This window comes from Populus nigra, chromosome 12 (assembly GCF_951802175.1).
Source record: "Populus nigra chromosome 12, ddPopNigr1.1, whole genome shotgun sequence".
NCBI classification, from domain to species: domain Eukaryota; kingdom Viridiplantae; phylum Streptophyta; class Magnoliopsida; order Malpighiales; family Salicaceae; genus Populus; species Populus nigra.
In genome coordinates, this window is record NC_084863.1 from 7,198,245 (window position 1) to 7,204,581 (window position 6,337).

General features: G+C 33.6%; 1 pseudogene; it reads right to left on the reverse strand.

Annotated features, from left to right (window-relative positions):
* Positions 1-704: 704 nt before the first annotated feature.
* Positions 705-6,337, reverse strand: LOC133670081 (uncharacterized; annotated as a pseudogene).

Consider the following 6,337-nt stretch of genomic DNA (forward strand, 5'->3'; position numbering starts at 1 on the left):
GAGAACGATTATTGACAACTTGGAAGGCTATTTGTTGTTGTAGTTAGCCTCTCTTTTCTTCTTTGGATTGGGCTAAACTTTCATTTTCATTATAGCATGTGTCAGATATTCAAAGGTAATTTACTCTTCTTTTGGATATTAGTAAGATTACATTTTCCAGCCGTAAATAAAAGTGGATTTATTTGAATAAAGGACTATTTTAGACAAAAGAATTCATAAATATTATTAACACAATCCCAAACATCTATATATATCACTTTCTAAGTGTTTTTATGTTACCTATTACCTATTAAACATTGAAAGATAATTCAAATTTATGTTCATGATTTTGTCAAAGAAATCAAACAAACTAATGTAAACTTTATATAAAATTATTCAAACGTTTTAAGATAATAACTATTCAAAGTCATTTATTTAATAAATAATTGAAAACAATCTATTAGAAATTAGATAAAAAAAAATACAATAAAGTAGTTTAGGATTAAAAAAAAAAAAGAACAAACACAACCACTTGAATTCCAAATATTAGCACAGAAAAGACATATAATCAGAATACAAGAGTATATATAAGAATCAACGTCTCCCATGCCTTTTCAATTTATTTATTTTCAGAGAAGAGAAAGAGAGGAGCGTTATAACCTCTACCTTAATATTTAAAGTTTTCCACGGTTTCGATCTTCACAAGAATTATTGAAAAACGAAGATTTTTAAGAAAAATACATAATATTCATTAAGTCGTCTCATTCTTGTCAACCAATTGTCTTCTTAATAACCAAACCAACACTTGGAGTCGAACGAAGCAAGAAAGCAAAGAACATGAATAAATGTTTAAAAAACGAAAGCGGCAGTCAATTGGATAAGAACAGAGATGCCACATCCTGCGTTCTAAGAAATGAATCCCGGGTGTTTGTTCATCAAAGGGAAATCATTGTTACCCCATTTCCGCAAATCACTTGCAGTGCAATTACCACCATGAGCGAGGCAATTACACTGTTTTCGCCACCATAATGTTGAAAGCAATAACCATTAATTTGCTTCATAAGGCCTTGCAGACTGCATTTCTCATATATTGATAGATCAAATTTCCTTCAAACGTGTAGAAGATTATGCATTGCCCGTGAGGTCTTCAGAAAATTCAGTCAGTAGGGGTTATAAAGGTGGAGAAGCTACTACAAAAGCTTCAGTGCACCTGTAACATCATCAACCACTCCAACAGGTCCTGCACATATTAGTGTTGAGAATAGACTGACTTTGTGCTCTTTTTGGTTCAATGTAAAGGAAAAAAGTTGGAACACCAACAGAGCAAAGATTTTTCTGACTTGTGTTTTTGGTTTTTTTCTTCCATGACTACAAGTTAACATGACTTCAGTGAAATTTATTTTATTTTATTTTTTCCTTTACAGTCTCTTAGTGATGTTGGGGTAAAAAAAAAAAATAGTGGCTGTCTACTAGCAAGCAAAACTACATTGCATTATATGAATGACACTTCCATTTTGAAGTTTCTGGTGGTATCAAGGGCTAAATAGAAATCATGGATGTTAAACCCACATTTTGAAATGATAATATCGTGATTTTATGAGCTTAATCAGCCAGCCACCTTGGTATCTTAACCAAACTAAAACCACGTTTAAATCAATAGTTCATTTGGTAAGAATATTAGAGAAGTGATTCCTTATGCAATTTAACAATCCCAAGGACCAAACAAGAATAAAAAAGAGTGCCTACCGACAAACTCAAACCAACAATTGAATTAGTAAATAAATGTCAGATGTTCACTGCTTCTCATACTCCTATTCTTAAACAACAGTACAAAGCACAACTAATTATAGAACTTATAGGGGGGGGGGGGGAATGGAGGTCTAGAGAAAGGAAGCATGGTTATCAACACTCAGACTCCACCAAATCATTTCTCTTGTTAGTTTTTCAGTCCCATAAGGATGCCACTTAACATATTCTAGAAAATAAGATTTGGAAGCACCCACCAGTATCTTAAGTTAATTATATATTGAACTTTGAAGGTTAACAGTGAAGTTCGGGTAAATAACTTGTTGACAAGTAAATAAGTAACATTTTCTATTGCTAATGTGGTAAAAGTATATTTACTACTTTTTGCGTATATTCCCATATTTTCTGAAAGCTAGTTTATGTAGTTTGTATAGTCTTATATCTAATTTCATGATTTAGGAGGCCATCTTTTGATCTCAAGTAAAGTGAATTTAATAAACAAAATACAAATAGATCAAAAACAGAAAGATCATACAATTGATATGGCACACGCATACTGGAATGGAAACTCTTACCCAGAATAGCCATCACTGTTCTTGAATCTGAAACAACAGATAAAAAGAATTTCAGTCCAAGTTCTTTTGGTGACCAAAAGAAAATGCACTCTAAGGTAAATTGGATAGCAAGCTTGTTAGAACAGACATTCTCGTACAAAGAGTTTCAAAAGAAGCAAATCAAGCATTTGGAGTAACATCCATACCAAAAAATCGAAATGGGAGAAAGATTGGGTTTTCTATGGTTTTCAAGGAAACATGCTAGTCTTATTCATGCTTGTTATTGCACCATTAGAATATAGAAAAACATCCATACTATCAAAATCTCATGTTCATTTGAGAAAATAACAATTACATGATTAGAGAACTGCAACTGCTAATATGTTCAATGAGTCAATGATGTTACGATCACCTATGCGGTCAAAAATAGGGCTGCCTGTTTGAGTTTCAAGATACTTCTAAGTTTCTAATCCATCAACTCCATCAACAATTACTTTCTTGGAAATTTGTAAGGAAAAAACCACATCTCATATGGCTTTGTACTTCAAAAAAATTCTAGCAGTTCCTTGCTTTCTCCTTTTTGAAAAGCCAAACTACTCTTCTGCCTCCACCCTCCATGTTCCACTAACTACAGCTTAAATGTATTTTTCTACAGCCTGTTGTTGGATTCTACAAAACTCATGAATAAACCATTCTGCCTAAAAATTAAAGAAAAGAAAAAACAAAAAACTCCTAGTAAGTTCAATGCAAAAATAATACTCCCCAAGAAAATGAAATTTTATTGGCAATCATATACCAACATCATGGTCAATCTAAATAAAACGAATCAGCTTTGCAACCCACTTGGAGCAATCTGTGTTCTTCCTGCATCAATCGTAATATGGGTTGGTAAGTTAAGTGATTTTGCCCTGTCCTGTCAAAGTTGAAAATGAATTCCTTTAGAGTGAACCAGGTCAGATAAATGAACAAATTACGGTAAACATAATAAGAACAAATGGGAAGTGCGCTAATAACAGTAAAATAAAAGGGCAAAGTTGAAACATCAGACTTGGAATGAAAAGATAGTCTTAGCCAATGAAGCTTAAAAATTAAAAATAGGCATTATAAGTTGGTTGATCCTTTTACCAATCTAACTAACCTAACAGTGAACACAAAGGCAATGGTTGAGAAAAATCTTGAAAAAGAGAAATTGACTTCAAAGATGAGCTCAGATGTTCAACTGAGATACATACCCAAGAATCTCAAGAGGTACTAGGAAAACTTTCTAAGCTTTTGTTAAGAGTTGATTTTGATGCCTGCTTTCTTTTTTAGGATTCTCATCTGATGCACACACCAACAGCAACTGATATTCAGTTTAATTTGATGAATAGGTCAACAAATATACTACCATGCTGCATAGTGGCACAGGTAAAAATACATGTAGGTATAGTGAATTGGGCTACAACCTGGGAGGGAACAGGATAAAAATTCGCTGAGGAACTAAACTTGTCGTCAAGAGAGATGACAATTTCAAGGGTCAACAAATATCCCACCAGGCTGCAAAGTTTTAGCAGCTGTGAACATATAAAATTTGACACATGGAATTCATTTGCTGTGCATTTATAGACTAGCAATTTAGATGATATTGTCTATTTTTCCTTGAAAAAACAAAAAAGAATACAATCTCATATTATCAATTTGATGATATTAACTGAGATGACAAAAATATTTATGACATACTGACTTGCAAAACAAGCATGTCCGCCTCACTTTCAATTTTCACGACCACCTTTGGCTGAGCACACATCTCCCACCTGCATATTTGCAAAATCCTTGAAACTGAAAGAGGAAGAAGAAGCATGAAAGAGAAAGAAAGGAAGAAAGAAAAGTGAGGAAAAGCATAACTATAAGGCCAAATCATTCAGAATAGTAAGTGCAGTACCTGTTTAAAGCCTTGGGTGCTCAGTGAAGAAGCTTTTTATACAGACCCAAAGTTGCATGACTAAAACCAATCACAAAAATCAATCAAAAAAACTAGAAAAGTGTTCAATATTAGAAAATATAACATGCAAGATAAGTTAATGAGGATCGTCTTAATCTATCATTAAATGGGTGGACTGCATGTTCAAAGAAATATGGAAAAAAAACTGACTCTTTTAAGTGTTAAGTAAGCAACAATTTACTACAGATGAGAACAGTAATTAAAATAACAAATGATACTCTGCCTCAGCAAACAAAAGAAACAGGGAAAGGTGAAATGAGTGGATATGGTATCTAAAACTGTATTTTAATCCAATAACAATTGTAGTAAAGCAATTGCTAAAAGTAGCCCCTCCAGTCCCTGGGTTCCAACTGCTTCAAAAAATCAATGAGACTGAAATACAGATCTAAATATAAGCCACTAAATCAATAACTTGTCAACTGGATCTATAAGCCATGTAGCAGTGCGACATTCATGGTAACATTCAATTAAGCTGATAAGAGCAGGGATGCAAAGAGGCCATGAACCACATTATACCCAGTGCAGCAGATCTGCAACCCAAACTTTTGTGCAACTAAATAGTCCTTAAAATATCCAAACTCACTTGCTAAGGTCATGTTTACTTGTGAAAAAAATTCGGTTTTTAAACTCACTTGCTAAATGTCTCAATGTATTTCTTCATATGATGACAAGCCAGTATCATAAAACAATTTAATAACATATTAAAGCATTACTTGTACTACAGAACCAGGAAGAACTCCGGTTGTTCCCTTGATACAAGTTTACAGAAGGTATTTGGTAGTTGGTCTCAGAAAAATGCACATGGTCAGAAAGCTAGAAAATCAGCCATTAAAGTATTTCTTAATAGCCACATAATCTCTCCATTGTCAAACCTGCAATTAATGAAGTTTCTTCTAATGAATTGTTATACAAATGATGTCAAACTCATATCATAATTAGTTTGGGTCCGCAAAAGAAAGAATGGTCAGCTATCTCACAAGGGTCTGTTTGTTTCTATCTCAAAAACTGTTTGTCTATTACACAAAGAAGAAAACAGTCTCTAAACCCAGAAAATAATTCAATCAGGTGTTCAAATCTCAGATAAAACTAGTTTACTCTAGCAAATTAGAATGCCATCTTTGAGCCTCTTTAGTCAAAATCTATCTGAATTTAGAAAAATAAAAGGAAAGGAGATAACAATTGAGTAAAGATAAAGCAAGATACAGCTCCCTTGTTCCACTAATAGCTAACACAAAGAGAAGGGTCTTGAAGATTAACGAAAGGCAACCTGCATTGAGCTGCAATTTTCCCTTTTCCCATCTTAAGATCGTTTCTAACAACCAAAACCTACATTAAAAAAGAAAAGGTTAAAAGATTAAAGCAAATAAAGAATAATAAAAGGAAAATACATCTTTCAGATGGATAGAATATGCGTTACCATCTTGAAATCATCAAGAATATCAGCGAGCTTATCAGTCTCAAATGGTTCTTTGGAGTTATTGTTCTTGTTTCCATGATGACTACTAGGATTAGTATTCGTGTCTCTCACCACTTTTGGTGTTAATCTTAAAAAGAAGCAAAAAGGGCGGCGTGTCCCGATGCAATAACCTAAAGCAAGGCAGCCTGCCCCAACTAATATGGCACTAAGCCAGCTCAAATCCATCAGCTCAATTCCTCTACCTGCAATGCAAACCCTAGATTGTTGTTGTTGCTGCTGCTGCTGTTGTTGTATCAAAACTGTAGCCTACAAACAAACAAAAAATGAATAGAATAGCAAGATATAATCACCTGTATAGTTTATTTAAAAAAAAAATCAATTGAGAAGCGCTTTTCTCCTACCTCTGCAATTTAGGTTAAGCCAGGTAGAACACACTCTTGACTCTATGTATGGAGTAGTCTTCTGTGTATTTTATTTTCTCTCTTTTATATGCCGTATCCATAGCTCAGACTGAGAACCTTGTCTTTCCTCAAAGAAATGTATTCCATCAGTCGATTTGTAATTTTCATCTTAAATTTCCTCAAAGAATGGTAGATAATCATGTACACTCTTGCTCAAGAAGAATATTTCCATTCTTTCATCACTTACATATGATTTCAC